We start from the raw sequence: 10,813 nt of genomic DNA, 5'->3' as shown, positions 1-10,813 counted from the left end.
GAGCTATCAAGTACATTACATACAAGACATAGGAAAACATCATTTATTGCATTAATAATGAAATAAGAGTTAGCCTACAACCAAAGTCTTGATGTCACAAGCCTTCTCAGAGGGATCCAGCCAGCACGTTCCTCAAGCATTCACTCTTTGAAGATGGATATCCCAACATACAAGTCTCTCTCACTCACAAGTTTTACACAAGATTAAGGGCACTTCACAACCTTCCTCAAGCTATCAACAATCCCACACTTGTCACACTCACACCAACTATCTAGCAAACTCACAAACACTAACAGCACTGCTCCACTAGCCAACTATCAGCAACCATTCCAAAAACTACCAGCACATAGCAATGGTGAGAGTTTAAATAGGAGAAAGAGTCTACATGAATTATGGGAGGGTGAGCTTATCTCCAAGGAAGGTAGCACAAATGACGGAACAGCCACGCCAGAGAAAGGAGGGTGACATAAACTATGCAAACAACGAGGTCTGGAGTCATCTGGAAGGCCGACTGTTGGAACAAATTCGCCTAATCTGGATCATCGCGGGTCCATAACTAATATTTCGCACTGACATCGCTATTGAGTAACGTAGCTAGTCAGATCATCGCCGAAGATTACAAGCGACCTCGCGCTGGCACATAAAATCGGACCATCGCGGGAATCAGGTGTACTTCCGCGATGGTAGTGCTTCTGTATTGTTTATGAGCGCCATTCAGCGCGTATATTTAGTCCATAGTCGCGATGAGGCAGATAACTTAGGAAAAGTGGGTCATTTGGCAACATCAGAGAGCATTTGTCTAATATGAGCATGTTGACTTAGACACATGACACAGTAGAAGGACTGGAGTGAACACAGTGACAAATTACTATGTAATAGATGCCCCCTAAAGTATGAAGCCCTAGAGAGTGGGAGGGGTGAAATGCTTTATGAAACTGACTGAGCTGGAACACCATCTGGAAGAATCTATATGCAAGTACAACTGATATCTCTGATAATGAAGTACATGTAGTCTAGGCATGGGCGCAACCATCCAAAAGACATACAAAATAGGTCTGTAGTATGGATGCAGCCATCCAGCTAATGAGACCATGATAATAATAAAGGTATGGTCGCAGCCATCCATCAATGAGTCATGTAATCATAAACTAATCCACGCAGCTTGAACATATGTAATCTGAGTTTGGGGTCTTGAACCCAGCTGATCATAGTACAAATCCTAACATGCAAATAGACGTGCTAAGGTCGAGCATGATAGAAAATCGCTTGATTACCAGTCAATGACAGAAACCGTTAACAAGCGCGAGAGAAACCACCAATAATGCCAATGGTTCTCAAGGTACTAGCTAGCACAATCCACGAAGTGTGAAAAAGGAGTTGAAATCGAACACTCGTGGAATCACCCAATCGACGACCAATGATGAAAGTTGACCGTCAGGTGCGAAGAACTTTCCATTGAGGCATGCAAGCTCTAAGGTACCAAAGGGGATCTCTAGATCAATCTCCTGGATAATGAGCTGATGTCGACATGAGACGACCCGTCATAGGAGGGCCATAATGTTTCCCCCATCAACGACATGAGATAAGGTACAAGCGGTATATGGCGAAACAGAGTATCAGAGGAGAAGGCGAGGGTGTAAACTGCAGAAGGATTATACTCTTGAACATGTCGGCGACACGACTCCGAAGGGTGGCAGCATTCAGGCACCAAGGGATCAGAGGTTTGATAGAGACGACATGAATCAGATGGAACGAGGGTAGAATGATAACCCAAACCCGCGAAAGGCCAAATGATGATGTATGGATGTCCCAACCCGACCAGAAGAAAAAGTGTCAATGTTCAAGAGTGACTAGCTGCTATAGACAATCAATGACAAACTTGTTGTCAAGTCCAACCTAGTAATATTTTAACGAGCCCTAGGAAGGAGAAGCTCGAGTCTCATCATGGTGATGAGTCCAATGTCATCAGGGTTTAACGAGTCTAACATAGGTAAAACTCGGAGTCTTTTTCATGTTTAGAGAGTTTGAAAAAGACACAGAAAAGAAAACTCCAGGGGGTTCCTTTTCATAGATTTGTGTCTCTCAAGCCCGAAAAAGTATAAAACGATACTTGAAAGAACCGCTGACCATTACGATCGAGGGGTACTTTTCATAACTAGTGACTTCGACCCAAAAAAGTAGAAGAAACGACAAAGGCCCGACAATCTTTTTGTGTTTAAACGGTCGGAAAATAGCTTAAAGGCGACTGCCTCTTGTTTCTTTTAACGAGTCAAGAGGAAAACTCGGCTATCTTTTCATTTTTTAAGTCGGAAAAGAGCTTAAAGACGACTTGTCCTAGAGGAACGAGTGGTATAAAGGGTAGCAACTGGTTCGGGCAATGGTGGAACTGCTCAAAACATGTAATGGTCAAGAGGCTGGCTAATAAAACCACTCATCGCTGCAGTTCCTCAGGAAAGGATAAACAATCAAGTGAAAGCATATGATCAGCCAAAGAGATGGTGGCGATGGAATGAAACAACCAAGGCTTATCTAGAAAAATTTAGCGGATAAACGGCAATCACGAGATGTAAATAAGGTATGGGTTCATTTTTACACAAGCTTTAACCATGGAGAACTTTGCTTGGATTCAGTTTCATGTTTACACAAGCTTGAAGCAAAAAACTATGCTTGTTATAAGTTTGCATGCCCCCAACATAATGACGCAAATCGAGGTGCATGCCCCCCAAGCTTCATTGCATTCAACGAGGTGGATGGAATGAAGGTTCACATTCAAGATCTTGGAAAGACTCGACTTGGATTTTACGAGATCTTAATCAAAGACTTGATTTGGAAAGGGATTTGTGTCATTTTTTAATGAGGTTGACATGGTCAAAACTATCCTCAAGACTCCTTATTTCATTTTTTAACGAGCTTGACACAAGACAAGGAACTATGCTCTTTACCCCTTGTTTCATTTTTTAACGAGGTTGAGACAGGAACAAACTATCCTCATAACCCTTGTTTCATTTTCTAACGAGGTTGACACAAGATCAAGAACTTTCCTCAAGACTCCTTGTTTCATTTTTTAACGAGCTTGACACAAGACAAGGAATTGTGCTCCACACCCCTTGTTTCATTTTTTAACGAGGTTGACACAAGATCAAAGCTATCCTCGGACACCTTGTTTCATTTTTTAACAAGGTCGACACAAGATAAGAGCTATCCTCGGACACCTCGTTTCGTTTTTTAACGAGGTTGACACAAGATCAAACTATCCTCGGGCACCTTGTTTCATTTTTAACGAGGTTGACACAGGAACAAACTATCCTCGTAACTCCTGTTCATGGGCCACACGAGAACATGGGTCCCAAGAGGTATTTGCGGGATGGAAGAAACGTACTCTGGGAGGAATACATGTCATAATGCACCAATGACAGATGGGGTTCCAATGTCCCCAGTACATTATGTACGAGACCATTTGCATGATCATTAGCAGAGGTGGAGACTGAACGGGTAGCCACATAATTGACCTGTGGCAAGGAAGGCATTGCTTGCGAGCAAGAACTGATAGGGGACGACGACTGCACAGGGGGCACTGGGGGACTAAAGAACGATAATTGATCTATGGTCACCATTCTTCCATCGTTTGGAAAACAAGCCACACAGAAAAGTGAAGAGACGAGGGCCCCTATAGCATAAATATAGTCATGGCCAAGGAGAAGACTGAAATTTTCACCTTGGACAACCATGACATCTACAGGTTGACAGGGTTCTCCGTTGAATGCCAACAGATTTTGTGTGACCGGCACAAGCTGTGGGGAACCCAAGGCTTGCCAAGTAGTGGAGGGCATAAGACTGATAGATGCACCTTCATCCAGGACAGTGCCAGGTACTACCTTATTGTAAGCGTGTATTGTAATATTGAAAGGCACATAGGATGGAAAGCAAAAAGCAGTCAAGTGACTCCAGTCGAAGGTAACGACCAAACTACTTGGTGGGGGAATAGAAGAAGGACTCTCATAATTAGCAGGGATAGGAGGGTCGTTCTTGGACTCAGGAGAATCTGATGAGACGAGAAGAACATGAGAATGATGCTCTTCTGAAACAGATTGATTGACAGGTGGTAAATCCAAGTCGACACTCTCTCCAACCAATGGTTGGTCTGGAACAGGCTTAGCACAGCTAGGCTCGGAAGGAGGAGGACAGACAAGAGAAGAATTTAAGTCAATCTCTTGGTTAATGGGGAGAAGTTCTAAAGAGAGCCTCTGATATCCAACAGGAAGTTGGGGTGAAGAAGTTGTAAGACTTTCCAAAATGGCGGAAGCTTCATCCATGAGTGGACAAAGGTGAAGGGGATGGTTGCCTTCACATAGTCTACAGGGGAATCGAATCTTCCCTTCCTTCTTACTGTTCCCAGTTGATAGGATAGCATCGCCTTGAGTTGCAAAGGACGATGAGGGATGAACAGGAGCATGAGACCATACTTCTAAGATCCTGGGAATTCCAGGAAAATCACGAAGAAGATGGTCACCCTTGCACAATTTACAAGGAAACTTAACCTTCCGCGGAGGAGCAGAAGGTGGCTTAGCCTGAGATGTACCTAGAGCAGTAACTGCACAGGTGGCCTTGCATTTATCAGACTTCTTCTTCTTCTTCGTCTTCTTCTTCTTCTTCTTAGTCTCTTGGTTACTAGATGTGAAACTTTCACCAGGTGAAGGATTAGAGGAAGAGGAAGAAATAGGGGAAGAAGGCATAGGCTCAACCTTGGAATCAACATGTTGTGGTTCGGAAGAAGGAGATGGTGGAACAGAGTCATGACGCTCGGGACCACTGAGGTTGAAAATAACCATACGGGAAAACTGATGGTTATCCCAGGCAAAGACAATGTTGCCATATACGGAGCACCGACATTTCCAAATGAGGGAAACAGACCAGGATTTCCATCTAGGGGAAAACCTTGGCCGATAGACTCGAGGAATGTTTCCATCGAGAACGAGAAAGAACCCTACTCAAGCTAACACAAACAAGATCTAACAGGGTAAATATGAACGTGGCCAAATAAATTTTAAGGCACAGGAATAGAACTCGATCTTTTCATCTTTAAAGAGTTGAGAAAAGGACAAAAAGATGACTCTAGTCGTCTTTGAATATTTAATGAGCCTGAAGTGACAAGTGCTCAGATGGACCTTTTCTTTTAGGGAGTCCGAAAAGGAATGAAAGTGACTACTCTGGAGAACTAGGCAAAAGGTTTACCAGACAAATCCGTAAAACTGCATATACACCTTGGCAGTCAGATGAAAACCAAGGACTTCCTGTACGGCAGTCAATCTTCCTGAATGCTATGTTCGGTGCGTTATGGCTTGTAAGGTGGCAGACACGGGTTCCTATGGATAAAGGATGATAACCTAGTGGGGTCTCCCAGCATATACTCGATGGTACATGGGAGCACAATTCCGTGCTAGACCACTATTGAGTCATAGAAGGAGTAATCACCCAACCTTGAGTGGAAAAAAAAGTGACTAGGTTTAACGATGTCGGAGCACGTTCTCTAGCCTAGACCTCTAAATGTGTACGTTATGTTCCAATGCATTGTTAGATTTATTCATTTCATTTTAGAGTTGATCTTGGATTATGTTTCAGTTTTCAGGCCTTACCGTATGTATATAACAAAACCTAGGATGTAGCTAGAATGAATGAAATATCCTTTTTCTTCGATGAACACCTACCTATGGGAAGGTAGAGAGATCATTCCCAAACCAAGAAAACCAAGACAACAAAGGCAGTCACTCAATGCAAATAGACATCAATTCCTAAAATGCACGGATACTACTAATGAGAGATTTAATCATTCGCTTTTCAATATGAAACTTGAAATGCAAATTCACTTTCACTTTCGTGGACTAAATGAATGCAATCCTTTTGATTTTGATGTCTTTAATTCTAAAAGAAATGTATAAGCAATAAACAAATGTGGAAAAATGGTTGATCCAAACAATTGTAATCTTGTCTGGGTAGTGAAGAGAAATCGAATCAATGCTGAGATTGGTCCAATAAAAATCACTAAACAATCAACCAAAAGTAAGCAAAGGGGAAGGCTCAATCAAGCCAACAAGCTGCGAACAAATCTTTGAGTAAACAAGCAACCAAGCCAAACTAATCCAAAAGATTTGAAACAATGAAACTAGGTCACAAAGCAAGAAAAAAAAGATCCATTCCACAAAGCTCACAAGAGAGTGCCTCAACCTATAAACAGTGAAAAACAAGTTATCAAGCAAGTGAGAAAAGCGAGGGACTAGCAGGACTGATGGACTCAGGAGGCAGAACTGAGAAAATCAATTCTACAGGAATCAGCGCGGGTAATACACAGGCAACAAGCACTGATGAAGCACTAGCCGCAACAACAAAGCGATGTCAACGCGGAAATACACGACTTTTCTGCGATGGTCTGATTTACGGAACCGTCGCAACTGTTAGGCGTAATAACATGACGAACAAGATATTGCAAAAGGGTGATCGCGATGACAGCGTGACTGTTAAAACTTAATTTGCGATGAATTCCAAAACAATAACAGGTGAACCAAAACCCCCAAATCAAAGAAGTCAAATCTTCAATTAAATAAGGGAATTTCCTAGATCAGGCCAGGAAACTCAAAAGACTGGTAACTAATCCCCAACACTTCAAAAGAGACCAAAAAAAAAATCAAGACAAGAGTAAACAAGAAAAGAACAAAGGCCAAAGCTCCCGAGCAGAGTCGCCAATTTGTAATGTAGGAAAGTGTTCCCTCTACGGACAGAGGTAACCCCTCTAGCCCTAGAGTGGGTCTAGTCACAAACAAGGATAGATCAACAATAGCTTTCCTTAAACAGTCATAGTTGGAGGCCTACCTCAACCGGTGGTCGATGGAGTTCCGTTGCGCTGCTCCAGCTTCCACTTCCTTCTCCTCAATGAGTAATCAACCTGAAACAAAGCAAAGGAAATACAACAAAGCACGTAACCGGGAACAACAATGAACTATTTACTCATAAAGTCAAGAAGTCATGAGCTATCAAGTACATTACATACAAGACATAGGAAAAAATCATTGATTGCATTAATAATGAAATAAGAGTAAGCTTACAACCAAAGTCTTAACGTCACAAGCCTTCTCAGAGGGATGCAGCCAGCACGTTCCTCAAGCATTCACTCTTTGAAGATGGATCTCCCAACATACAAGTCTCTCTCACTCACAAGTTTTACACAAGATTAAGGGCACTTCACAACTTTCCTCAAGCTATCAACAATCCCATACTTGTCACACTCACACCAGCTATCTAGCAACCTCACAAACACTAACAACATTGCTCCACTAGCCAACTATCAGCAACCATTCCAAAAACTACCAGCACATAGCAATGGTGAGAGTTTAAATAGGAGAAGGAGTCTCCATGAAAGGTGGGAGGGTAAGCTTATCTCCAAGGAAGGTAGCACAAATGACGGAACAACCATGCCAGAGAAAGGAGGGTGACATAAACTATGCCAACAACCAGGTCTGGAGTCATCTGGAAGGCCGACTGTTGGAACAAATTCGCCTAATCTGGATCATCGCGGGTCCATAACTGATATTCCGCGCTGACATCGCTATTGAGTAATGTAGCTAGTCAGGTCATCGCCAAAGATTACAAGCAACCTCGTGCTGGCACATAAAATCGGACCATCATGGGAATCAGGTGTACTTCCGCGATGGCAGCACTTCTGGAATGTTTATGAGCACCATTCAGCGCATATATTTAGTCCATAGTTGCGATGAGGCAGATAACTTAGGAAAAGTGGGTCATTTGGCAACATCAGAGAGCATTTGTATAATATGAGCATGTTGACTTAGACACATGACACAGTAGAAGGACTGGAGTGAAGACAGTGACAAATTACTATGTAACATCTTGCCTTGTCATCCTTGGTTTATCGACTAGACATGCCTGCGTGACCTTGTTTTCTAGTCTTTTGATCTCAGCATCCATCAACATGCTTTTCTTCCTTAATCATACCTAATCTTCTTCGAGTTCGCAAAGTCTAAGTTTCCCTGATTGAATGGCTTCCCGAATCCTTATATGGTCGTCCTTGCATAGTTGTGTGATTCCTTCATTTTTGTCTTCATGCTTTGTCGTAACTACGGGAGCTATTACGTGTGGATTCTTCTTGGTATTCCCTTCAGAAATATCAGGTTCTACTCTGGTTCGCACCTTTGGAATCATCTCTGTGCTCATGGTTTTGCACATGGTTCTATAAGCCCATCGAACCGTTGGCACACACAGGTCCCAATTAGTTCGTCTCATCTGGTAAACCTTGTTCAATACTCCACACACCCTATCGAATGCCTTGTAATGGAGAATTGGTAATGTGCGTCACCCTTCCTGTTGCTGTGGTTTGTTTCGATTCTCTAGGCTCCGCGCCTGTGCGGACTATATAACATCTGCCTGTACCCATCGGGAAAGGTGGGCGCGCAAGTTGTTCTACCCCAGCTGATTGGATTTTGTTCGAAGTTGAGGTTTTCCAAAACGTAGGCACATCATCCTTCTGCATTCGCACTAGTCTTCAAAAGTTCCTTGATGCGCACTTCAGCACATCGAACTGCTGCTGCTCTGGTACTGCACTTTTGAATTTTCTCAGAAATTAATCCATCGCTGATAATCCATCATATGTCGGTAGCTCCATTGCCTCTATTTTTATGCGACGCAATGACTTGATCATCATGTTGCAGTTCAGCGTTGTTACTTTGTGCAGCCGATTCTGCCATCGCTCTATTTCTTTGTCTGAATATGAAGTGTAGGAGCTTTCGCACTCCCACGAAATCCTTCCATCCGTAGTCAGATTCACCCAATCCTCTCCTTGTGTAGTTATCTTATAGATATAGTTAAGATCATCATCACTATTGTCGTCGCGCACCAGTTCAGTGTATCGTTCTCCTTTTGCTGGGTCCAGTGGTACTATGACGCATAGTGACTTTTTTTCAAAGATCATTTTGCGCTTCTTCAAATTTATGACTCTATTCATCTTGGTAGCCTAGTCTATTCCTAGTATCGTGGGATAGGGATTGTTGTCATTGACAATCTCTATCACTTCGAAATCCGCCTGCACGCTCGCGCCTTCAATATCAACTATCACCCCTTGCAATATTCCCATGGGAAAAATCTTCTGTTGGTTCACCATTCATAATTGAATAGGGGACCATTGCAATGCGGGTCTGCCCATTCATTCCCATGTTTGCTTTGGTAGTGCATTCGCATCTGAACCCAGATCTAGGATTACCTAATCCATTTCAAACTTGCCTATTTGCATAGTCAACCTCATCTCCCTTCCTATGCACAATGCATGCTTTCCCAGTTTTCGGACCACGCGCGATTCTCCTGACCCCACCCACCTAGTGACCAGTTCCTGTAGCCCTTTGACTGCCTTACAATCACGCATCAGTTTCATGCATGTCTCCAGAAAGGTAGTGAGCGTGGAAGGATCCATCCCTGGTTCTAGTTAATCCTTACTACCTGAAGTGGAGGCCTCCGTGAAGCTCTTCTTAGCTTCCATGAATGTCTCCTTCGCGCGTTCTAAATCAAATTCAGGTTCCTTTGTGAGAACCTTATGAACCCACGCGCTTTCTTCTGGCTACTTCCCTTTATCATCTCCCGTGGTCATGCCACTCTTGAGCATCATGTTTACATTTGGGTCTTCTTCGCGCGGTTTAGACCTCATCATTTGTAAATTCTGGGTCGGAGGGGGCTAGAGAACCCCCTTTTCATGCATCTTCGCTATCAGCAAAGGGAAATCTTCTGCCTCATGATCAAACTGATTACAGTACCAACATGATATCCTGGTCGGATATGTACAATCGCAGGCATAATGCCCCGGCCCTCCGCAATTGTAACAAATTATCTAACCGTGACCCCTTCTTGGTCCCATTCCACCTCGACCCCGACCGCACGCCTGAAACCCAATGCGTGCCAACCCTGCATTTGGGTCGAGGGCTCGCGTTGGCCTGAACCCTATAGGTAGGAGTTTGATCCATCATTAGTTCATAGCTTCGGCAAGTGCGTTCGTCATGGCCTACCGACCTGCAGAAATTAGAAAACAACTGCTGGGACGTTTGCGTATACTTCTGCAATAGATGACAATTATCCATGGTATGTTTTCCTCCTATCTAGCAGATTGCGCACCATAATGTAGACACCGTGCTCGGCCCCACCTGTGCCTTTGATCTTAATGGCATTGGCCCTCCTCCTGCCAAGTAGTTCGCGAATACTGGACAATGATCTTTGTTATGGCCCTGGCCTTTGCATTTTATGCACCATACTTCCTCGTGCACTTCAAACTGGGGTGCACTATCCTGTTTCAAACTCTACATTTCCAGGCACAGATTCAGTAACTGCACGTGGATCTATTGGACTCCCAATCCAAGGTCTTGTATAGGGGTCTCACACAACCTCATTGCCATCTCCAACACTTCAGCCTGGGTGGAAAGTTTCTGCTGTTACAGTGCCATCCTTAAGTGTGGCATAAGTGAGGCCACAAACCATGCACGATGTTGTGCATCCATTAATGCCATATTGGCTTTGCGGATCATACTCTTCATACTTTGGTCCAGATCCCATGGGGTCTCACCCAGGAGCATTGCGATCTCTTTAAACTCGATGATTAATTGTGTCTCTGATTTTGGCCTACTAAATTCCCTGTTCAATGCATTCTAGATCTTTGCAATTCCTGTGTTCGAGTGGTCATTAGAATTCTTGATATACCACGTTAATGCACGATCCTGTAGTGTGCTCACCAACATAGCCTTTTTTATATTATCATCCACAACGCCTT

Source organism: Pinus tabuliformis, chromosome Q (assembly GCF_031772625.1).
Source record: "Pinus tabuliformis cultivar Carrire ecotype Pingquan chromosome Q, CPIR1, whole genome shotgun sequence".
Lineage (NCBI taxonomy): Eukaryota > Viridiplantae > Streptophyta > Pinopsida > Pinales > Pinaceae > Pinus > Pinus tabuliformis.
Note: the sequence above shows the minus strand (reverse complement) of the source record.